Source organism: Corvus kubaryi, unplaced genomic scaffold (assembly GCF_017639235.1).
Source record: "Corvus kubaryi isolate FWS band 111438036 unplaced genomic scaffold, C.kubaryi_AGA036_p1.0 split1-37296, whole genome shotgun sequence".
Classification (NCBI taxonomy): Eukaryota; Metazoa; Chordata; class Aves; order Passeriformes; family Corvidae; genus Corvus; species Corvus kubaryi.
Window position 1 is genome coordinate 19,793,806 of NW_024582075.1, and position 10,636 is coordinate 19,804,441.

At 42.4% G+C, this 10,636-nt stretch overlaps 1 long non-coding RNA gene across 1 annotated transcript; it reads right to left on the bottom strand.

Annotated features, from left to right (window-relative positions):
• Positions 1–366: 366 nt before the first annotated feature.
• On the bottom strand, positions 367–8,462 carry LOC121657335. The gene is made up of 3 exons (XR_006013571.1): positions 8,450–8,462; positions 7,211–7,213; positions 367–646 (listed from the first exon to the last, which is right to left on the bottom strand). It is a non-coding gene; the product is annotated as an uncharacterized LOC121657335 (long non-coding RNA).
• Positions 8,463–10,636: the final 2,174 nt, after the last annotated feature.

Here is a 10,636-nt window from a genome sequence, read left to right on the forward strand (position 1 = left end):
AATGAGCCTAAGGAGGATAATTTATATCTCCTTCCTCCATATTCCCCCATCCATACCATCCTATATCGAGAAGACTGTAATTGACACTGCAAAAAAAAGGGGTTAGATTATTTTCTTCTTAACAGACTGCATGCAGCTTGCTGCTTTTGGGGATCATAATCCTGTATTAAAATAATAAAAAATCAGTAACAAGTTGCCAGCAGTGAACAATGCACCATATCTAGTCTGGCAATATACTAGAACACATCACTGGTGAGCAACACAATCTGACCTTTTGGACCTAAAGATACCAAATAGATCACAGAATCATAGAATGGTTTGGGCTGGAAGTGGCCTCAAAGATCATCTAGTTCCATCCTCCTGCCACAGACAGGGATACCTCCCACTAGACCAGATTGCCCAGAGCTCCGTCCAACCTGGCCTTGAACACCTCCAGGGGTTGGGCATCCACAACTTGTTCAGGCAACTTGTTCCAGTGCCTCAGCACCCTCATAGTGAAGGATTTATTTCTAACGTCTAACCTAAACCTAGCCTCTGTCATCTTACATCTATTTCCTCTTGTCCTGTCACTACATGTCCTTGTAAAAAGTCCCTCTCCATCTCTCTTGTAGGCCCCCTTTATGTACTAGATGGTGTTCTAAGGTCTCTCAAGAACCTTCGCTTTTCCAGGCTGAACAATCCTAACTCTTTCAGTTTGCCTTCATAGGAGAGGTATTCCTGCCCTGTGATCATCCCCATGGCTCTCATCTGGGCTAACTCCAACAAGCCCATGCCTTTTTTATGCTGGAGGCCCCAGTGGTCCAGGTGGGGTCTCAGCAGAGCAGAGCAGGGCAGAGGGGCAGAATCCCCTCCCTGGCCCCGTTGGCTGCGCTGCTTTGGATGCAGCCCAGGACACGTTTGGCTTTCTGGACTGTGAGTGCCCATGGCTGGGTCATGTCCAGCCTCTCACCCACCAGCACCCACAAATCTTTTGACTCAAATCTGTTATCAATCCATTCTCTACCCAGCCTGTACTTGTGCTTGGGATTACCAGATGTAGGACCTTGCATTTGACCTTGTTGAACTTCATGAGGTTTACATAGGCCCAGCTAGGGCCTGCAAGGTCCCTGCAAATAGTATCCCTGCCCTCCAGTATATCAGCTGCACCACACAGCTTGGTGTGGTTGGCAGCCTTGCTGAGATCGCACTCAATCCCACTGTCCATGTCACTAACAAATATTTCAAACAGGGATAGTCACAATACTAACCCCTGAGGAGCTCCACACATCACTCATCTCCACTTGGACATTGAGCCATAGGCTGAAACCCTTTGAGAGTGACCATCCAGCCAATTCTTTACCCACCAAATGATCACCCATCCAATCCACGTCTCCCCAGTTCAGAGACAAAGATGTCATGCAGGACAGAGTCCTTTACAACAGAAAGAGCAACACAAGCACCCCATTTTTTGAGCATCTCTGCCTTTTACTTTTTACTAACCCTTTTCTTGCTAGGTGATCTGGCTGCTCTTGAGCCAGAACTTGATGTATGGGACTTTACCTATATGGAAAAACTGGAGCACTGAGTGACACATGCACACATTTTTGTTCTTCTCTTTTGCTCTCCTACAAAACTTACTTCTCTGCCAGGATGACATAACTGCAGTCATAGATTTGTTCCATGTCCACATCAGCTTTAGTAAACCCTACCTACGCCAGCACACAACAGTGAAGCTGTAGGGTCTCTCTGCTCAGCTGCAGCAGAGAGAGGCACAGCATGGCCAGGTGATGTAGAGTAGATGAATCTGGTTTAGGGTATCCAAGGTGAACAGAAGACAATATCATTAGGTTACTATTCCTAGTAACTTTTATGTCATACAGATTTCCCACTAATCAGTGCATATTCGTAATTTAAGTATAGTGTGTAATACAGATCTACTGCAGCTGGCACTAAGCCAAAGTAACATCTATGAAGGAGTACTAGCACAAAAGGACTTCTGCACAAAATGCATTAACAGCAACACCAGATGAGGTCAGCTTCAGCCAAGCTCAAAGGCCCTATGGATGAAACACCACAGCCTCTCCAGGGAGTTTGTTTCAGTGCTGCACTGAAGAAGTTACCAACCAGCCTGTTGTGATGTGCAGGGCACTGAAGTTCATGAGCTTTCTAACCAATCCTTAAGTTTCTCAAAGTCTCTCTGAAGCTGTACATGTAGGCATGTCACCCTCTCTGACTGAAGGGTACTGTCCATAAATTGGATATTTCACCACAACAGACCGGTGGGTCTCCACTTGAAACCACTCTGTGTTTGTTTAGTGGGGACTTAGTTCAGAGTAAAATTAGGAGAAAGAGATGAAAACTTTTCCAAGGCCCCAGCAATTTAATTCATCCTAAGTTTAACATTTTCAGTGACAGCAAGGAAGGAAGTAGAAACAAAACAAGATCTACTCAGGTCCTGAGAAATAATAATTTTATTTCTTGCCTCTCTAAACATAGATGGTTTAGCTTTTTTTTCCCACTGGAAAATTCTTTTAGTGTCCCTAAAGAGGACACAGACTTACCCCTCTAACACCAGCGCTCCTATTATCCTGTAATCTGTAATCCATAAATTTGAATGTTAACTACACAGAATAAAAACAGTCATTAAGTAGGCATCTGATTTGCATGGATTTCTTCAGACAAAATGCAGTAATATTTATTTTGCTGTATAAGCACAGTATGGAGGAACTCAGCAAAAAAATATGTGCATGGAATCCTGGGATGGTTTCTAATCAGCTAACAAAATGTGCAGACGAGACTAATTGTTGCCATCATGCCTATAGTTCCACTTTCAGGGTGATGTCCCCAGGAAAGACAGACACTGATTCAGTGAGAGCATAGCACCACCTGCTGGTGAATACATGGCTTCACAAGGGAGGAAAAAATTTGGTCATCTTTCCCCATTATAGATTTAATTAAATTAAAATTAAAAAAAAAAAAAAACACAAAACAAACAAACAAAAAAAACCAAAAAAACCAAACAAAAACCCCACAAACAAACAAACAAAAAACCCCAAACAACACCACCAAACCCAAAACATTCTGTATAGTCTTTGCCCTCTTTGATTATTAAAGAAATCTCCAACATATAAAACTTGCAAGGGCTCTGCACCTCAGACATTGTGTGAGCACTCCTACTACATGTTTCTAGGCTATTTCAATTATTCCATCACATCCATATTCAGTTCTGACAAGGTGCTTCTCTAGAAAACACCCCTTTCAGAGCTTGTACACATGGGAAGTTTGGTCTAGTGTAAACGAAGGGATATAGAAGGATCTGTGGGTTCAATGTGTAATGTATTACAGTGACGCAACAGATAAGTGACTGAGTTGTTCTAACAGGAATATAACCTCAAACAAATGTACATTTTGCCCAGGTGGGCCTGCCTTTGGATCATAATACATAAGCATTTGCCTTTCTGTGACTGTCCTCTTCCTGATTTACCAGTCTGCTCATGTGAATGTGTTCTGCTCTCCTGAGATCTTAGAAGTCTAATGTCATCTCAAGAAAAAAAAAAAATGCTGAGGTACAGTCAGGCATATGGAGGTTTTGTGGCAGGGTTTTGTTAGTGGGGGGTTACAGGGGTGGCCCCTGTGAGAAGCTGACAGAAGTTTCCCCAATGTCCAAAAGAGCCAGTGCCACCAGCTCCCAGATGGACACATGACTGATCCCACCAGTAACAGTGGTAGCATCTCTGGGGTAATGTATTTAAGAAGGGGGTAAAATCCCTTCTGCAGCCTGAGAAAGAAGTGAGAATATCTGTGAGAAACAGCTCTGCAGACACCAAGGTCAGTGAAGGAAAGAGGTGCCCGAGGTGTCCCTGTGGTGCAGGCCATGGTGAGGCAGCTGTGCAGCTTCAGCTGAAGCAGCCCAAGCTGGTTAATGGTGGATCAGATATACAGCTGCAGCCCATGGATGACCCCATGCTAGAGCAGGTAGATGCCCGAAGGAGGCTGTGACCCCTGTGGGAAACCCAAGATGGAGCAGGCTCCTGGCAGGACCTGCCCGTGGAAAGGAGCCCACACTGGAACAGCTTTGCTGGCAGGACTTGTGATCCCATGAGGATCCATGCTGAGGCAGTTGGTGCCTGAAGGACTGCACCCCATGGGAGGGACCCATGCTGGAGTGGTTCGTGAAGAACTGCAGCCTGTGGGAAGGGCTCACGTTGGAGAAGTTAATGGAGGACTTCCTGCTGTGGGAGGGAACTAAACTGGAGCAGTGGAAGAGTGTGAGGAGCGTTCTTCTGAGGAGGGAGGAGTAGCAGAGACAGTGTATGTTGAACTGACCACAACCCCCTTTCCCTGACCCCCTGTGCTTCTCAGAGGTAGGAGGCAGAGGAAATTGTGAGTGAAGCTGAATCCAGGAAGAAGGGAGTAGAGGAGGAAAATGTTTCTAAGATTTGGGTTTATTTCTTGTTATCCTACTCTGAATGGATTGGTATGAAATTAGTTTTTCCCCAACTCAAGTCTGTTTTCTCCATGACAGTAATTATTTCTCCCTGTCCTTATCTTGACCCACAAGCCTTTCATCATAGATTCATCATCTAGCCTTTCATCCATCTTCTAGGTGTCCTTGGTTTTGGCAGGGGCATTAGAACCAGATGATCTTTAAGGTCCACTCCAACCCAAACCATTCTATGATTCTATGATATTCTCTGTCTCCTGTCCAGCTAAGGAGAAGGGTGATAGAACAGTTTTGGTGGGCATCTGGCAAACAGCCAGGGTCAACCCACCACACTGAGTTTGGTCCACTTTCCAGAAAACAGAGCATGTAACCAGCGAACTCAGTACCTGCCCTATGTTCTGTGTTGCCTTTTCATGTTATCAGCTGGAGCTTTGCTGGGTTGCTGGGATCCTGGATTCCCCTGGGAAGCAGCAAAGACATAGGATGCCCTGAATATTTAACATCAGAAAACTTTCAAGGAAATTGCTGTCTTGCACTGCTATCATAGTTATCTTGCACAGACAAATTAGGGGTCCTATCTAAGTCCCCTCTTACCAGATGAGTTTTACCCTCTATCTATAGGTACAATGAAGCACTAACATGATTAGAAGTTTTGCACTAAAACACCTTTTAGTATCACACACTTCCAGGACTGAGGGAATGTAGTTGCAGAAAGTGAGACACATAAGACTGGAGACTACAGTGTGTAATTCTGAAGAAGCCAGCCTAGAAGAAAGTCAAGAACAACCAGAGCTATTTTTAAGGACAACTGTATATAGGCAGAACTACTTGAATATTTGGGCTGTAGTGGTAAAAGATCTGGAGATCTTCAGAGAAGTAGTCCTAGAAGTAAGAAATTCTCCTTCTGCTTGAATAGTCCTTCTTCCTCTGTGCTCAAAATTGTTACCCTTTTGCTGACTACCTTGCTTCTGAAAGGAATGAGATGAATGTGTCTTTACAAAGACACCATAAGAATTTGTTTGGAGATAGGGCCAAGAACTTACAGATACGGAAGTAGTGGAAGAAACTATCAGTTCTAGAAAATGTTACTACTTGACACAGACTGCTGCTCAGCCAAGGTGGTGTTAAATTCCTCAACTTAGAGAAAAAGAACAAAGACTTAATAGAATTATGAACAGTGTTTTGTTATAAAAGAAAATAAAAAAAGGAGTGCATATTAGAGGGGGGCATAGAGCATGTGATTTGGGAAGTCTGTACCTTCTGAGTACCTTAGCCAATGGGGAAAGGAAGAGGGTGAAGTGGGCAGAAACTCAGGATAAAAAGGGGGATGTGTTCACCAACAATTTGAGAGACCCCAGGGAAATACCCCATGGCCTCTCCCTTTATGTGAATAAAGTTACTGGACTTCTCTGTTTCCTTTTTGGATGTAAACCTCTGGTGTTGTGAATTTTTCCACACACTTTTAATCCAGGACAGCTCTACTATGTCCTACTTGACAAACTGTGTCTGCAGTGATGGCCAAATGACTTTGAGAAATCAGCAGGTAATGAACAGGCACAAATCATTACTCAAATCAGACTGTACAAGAGGCCTTATTCAGCCTTTTTCTCCCTCTGACATCTCATTGCAATTGCTGCAGACCAAAGAACCAGTGCTGATGAAACCAAAGACCCCAGAGTAATCTATCTGAGAGCAGCATATCTCTATCAGAATAGGAGGCTCCATGAGTCTGAAGTCCCCAAGCCCAGAGGCAGCACTGCTCCAGACCTCACTTTCACAGAATTCCCAGACAGCTGTGAAACAAAAAAGACAAATCAACAGAAGACCATGAGGAGTTCTACAGCCAGCCAGTAGCCTAGAACCTTTCTCCATCTGGCATATGCTAGCACTTTCTCCCAACATGTTTTTTACACCTTCTAGGGGCTTAAGCACTGAAGCCACAGACCTGACTCAGTACTAGAATTATTCAGATTTCTTTTTATCCAAACAACACAACAAATACTAAAACACTAGTTAGACAGCAACACACAATGAGGCTGGCAGACTAAACCAGAATTCCCTTTACAAAAGAATATGTGTGTATTACATATGCTGTGTCCACAGTTTGCTTTCTAGCTGGTTCACCTACTTACACTAATCATGCATCTGGCATGTGCATCCATTCATAAACTGTCCTTGCTATTGTTTGAAACATTTTTAGTCTGTGAGTTTCCTTGAAATTACATCAGTTAAACATCCTGTTTTCATTAGTGCTGTTCCCTAATTATGTATGTCAACATCAGTACCAACATTCTCGGTGTATAGCTCACACACAGCTCATGTATAATCTTCCATTTGGAAATTCTCTTCAGCCAACAAACATACTTAAAGTCAGACAGTTCTAAACCCATAATTCAAGCACTCACTGGTCACACATGGGATTTCTAGGCTGTCAGGGTTTCCAGCCTTCTAGATGTAAAAAGTGCCCGGATCCTCCTGATATATAAAAGACATCCATAAAAATATATCTATACAAAGTGTCCAGGATGAAAAAGAACATCTATCTGGAAAAATGTGGACATACCACACCCATACAGAAGAGTGTGTGCAAGCTAGATTAGGAACTTACAGTGCAGCAAGTGACTCCCTGCTAGAAGTTTATTACATTTCCAAACTGCAGCGCCCACTAGAAGTTTATTTCATTTCCAAACTGCAGAATCTTCACTATCTTTCCCTATACAAAACTACTGTCAGCAGCTATGTATATGTAGTATGAAATTATCATCCTAACTTATTCAGTCACAACACCCCCTTGTAGGCAAGACCTTCATCTGAGGTAGCCTATGCCATTCACCTAGCAAGTAAGCAGCTGTGTGGAAAGATTCAGTCCCATCTGCAAAGGATATGTACTACTCATAGGATATGTTCCACTATTCAGATAATGGAACAGCAGAACTTATTACAACCATGGTAAAAAGCATTTACTTGTGATCTGTCAGTTTCAGGTAACTTAGGAATTTAGCTTAGCTTGGAAATGTAGCAAATAAAATATCACCTGGTTCCCAAATACTGGGGGAGTTATACTTTTTACTAACAGTGATAAATTTCTTTCAAAATTTAATGGATAACTTTCAACATACTCCAAAAATGTCTTTGCGAGACATTGATGTGCAATTCCCAGGTCTGGTCTGAATTCACACCCTAGTCTACTGGGTAGTAACATTCCTATAAGTTGACCAGACTACAGTGGCCACAAAATATTACTCAGTGGTAGTAAGTTGCTGCCTTGTTATTTCTCAAATAAGAAGTGGAGTCAACCATAGAGACTATATGGAACATTTCTTTGCACACCTGGAAATGCTCCTGAGAGATCTCCTATCACTTTGAAGTGACTGCTGTAGCCACAGAACAACTGCAAGAACTGAGATACACAAATAAAAGAATTTCCTCCTGTAAATGTTACTGGTGTGCAGCCCAATTCCACCATTTGGGTTAGCAAGGTGAACTTTTGAGATTTCTAATGTTCAAAACTGATTTTTTTAAATTTTTTAAAATTTTTTAAATTCCTATTTAACACAGGGATGTGCATGAAGGAATCTGTACAATTCTGTTGTAGGAGCCAAGCTCACCCTCATTTACCATGTTTTTTTACTGTAGCAATTTTCTTCCTGTTTTCAAAAAGGGGTCATCTGCAACTAAACGACACATAACTTTTACCTTAGGGAATGGGAAAACCATCTCTGGTAGAACCAGGGGATCCAAGTTCCTTATCTGAGTAACTCATGATTGTACTTTTCAATTTTTCCACAAAAATGCAAAATAGTACTTTAGTACTCATTCAGTAGGTATGTATAACCTATAAAACCACGTAAGTCTTTACAAGCCTAGATAAGAGTACATTCCCATTTTAACACAGTTTACAATCTAGGCAAAAAGTGAACAATAAAGAAGATCAAAATCCATTCCTCTCAGAAGCACATCAAACTTGAAGAACAGGCAAAGGATAAAGCATGGTGGATTTCCACATTCAAGATTTTGAGTTGATACTGGAGCTTTTTTTTTTTTTTTTTTTTTTTTTTAAGAGCATGAAGCACGCTGATGTCTTCTTTCATTGCACACATGCTGGAAACAATTACAGCCCTAGCTCTGCAGTTCAATCATTCTGCTGTGCTCGGTGGAAATCCCACTGAAATCACCTGGCCTCTGAAGAGAACGACTTCAAGACTGCAGCCTGCAGTCCAACACTCTTCAATTCAATGTGTCCTGCTTATCCTCTACTGTGAGCTTAGAACCAGTCCTCACATGCAACATAAAACTGGGTTACATCATAGCACCTGAAACCAAAGTGTCTAAAAATGCCAAAGCAAACTGAGATTGTTCGTGGTAATCAAAGACACTACAGTCAGGTTTCCTTAGAAAATGAGGATAGCACGTATCTGTCTGACTACTCCACCCAGTAATTTTTAAATCCCAGAGGCCAAATTCAAGCAAAACTGGCAGAGATGTAAATACCTCAAAGACACCAAGTTTCTACAATTTTATCCAGTATACCAATGGGTAAAAGAAAGAAACTATATCCATGGACTTACACAAGGAAAGACTACCTGATCTCTTAATTGGTCATCAAAAAATCTACCCAGAGAAGGAAAAAAAGCAAAATTAATTTAATTAGCATTTTTTGCACTGAATAAGTATTTTAAAGAGTGGTAATAATAAATGATTAGGCAAATATTTATTAGGTGACAAATGAACAGGTGTGCTTCATTGGTGTAGAACAGCCTTACTCTACAGAAGATAGAGCCACTGAAAACAAATGAAAGCAAAAATTTTCGGTGTGTCTTCAGTAACCAGCCCTTAGGAGTGGCCAGGCTGCTTAATACTTATCTGTAAACAGAAGATTTCGTTTAGTATCTTACAGTCCCCTCTGCAACTGCAGCTACTTATTCTTACCCACTCCTTCCCTGAGAGCTTATTGATCTCTCAGATACCTCCCAGAAACCTATGAAACAATCCATAATTTCTAAGTTTGTCTAAAAAGATGAACAGAGGTAGGCAGCATGAACAGTTGAATCAGCACAGTTGAGGAGACAATCACACCAGGCAAAGGAAAGATAAATAAGGTATACGTAACAGGCAACTGGAAACCTCTGCCACCGCTTGAAGAGTGTAACAATTGCCTCTGAGAGAGCCAGAAAAGACGGCTGCAGTGTTGCCATTTCCACCTATCTCCTGGCATGCAGAGAGCAGGAGGGTAGGTTTGCAGGTGTCATGTCCTGTGTGCCTCTTTGATACAATAAGGAATTGCTTTTACTTACAGCATTACAAGATTAAATAACATTCTGCTATGCATCAAACACTTTCCATCAAGCCTTTGCACTGTAACTGCATGGTTGGGCACAGCAAATGGCAACAACCAGGATGTTTTGTGATTCATTCCCTGCAGGACAGCTGACCAGCTCCTCAGTTACTCTGCAGAAGCAGCATGCAGGTGTCAGCTCCCCTCATCATTGCTGTGGTATTAACTGGTGCATCAGCCAAAGCAACAACGATGACACTTCAGTGTTCACATTAAGCATTCAGTTAGAGGTGGCAATGAAGCCTGAATTCCTCCCCACTGTGACTTTCAGTCTTGGAAAGCTTGAATTTCCTTCCTCACAAACAATTAAGAACAACTTTCCCAAGCTTGCATTGAGATTGGCCAAAACACCAGGTTTGTTTGGTTAAAGGTTGAAACACTTCACTGCAACTCAGACTCCAGCTTATTTACCTTATAGCTTGTAACACATTCTGTAGAAAGCCTGTGAAAAAGTAGTTTCTGCTGAGACTGAAATTGTTCTATAGCACTACAAGAGATGTAGAGTCTTTCCTTCATAAAAGTGTAGCCTGCATCACACCCTCTCCATACAGAAATTAAGCTGGCCCAGCCACGCTCCTTTATTCTGTAGAGCAGTTCCATGTGCAGGACCTCATGGTGCCAGCTATTAATGGAATATGCTGAGCTGGACGGGACACATTAGGATCATTGAAGTCCAGCTCCTAGCCCTGAACAGGAGAGTCCCAAGAATCACACTACGTGCCCAAGAGTGTTGTCCAAACACTTTCTGAACTCTGTCAGGCTGGTGCTGTGACCGCTTCCGTGGGGAGACTCTCCCAGTGCTCAATGACCCTCTGGGTGAAGAACCTTTTCCTGATAATAACCTGAACTTCTCCTGACTCAGCTTCACGCTGTTATCT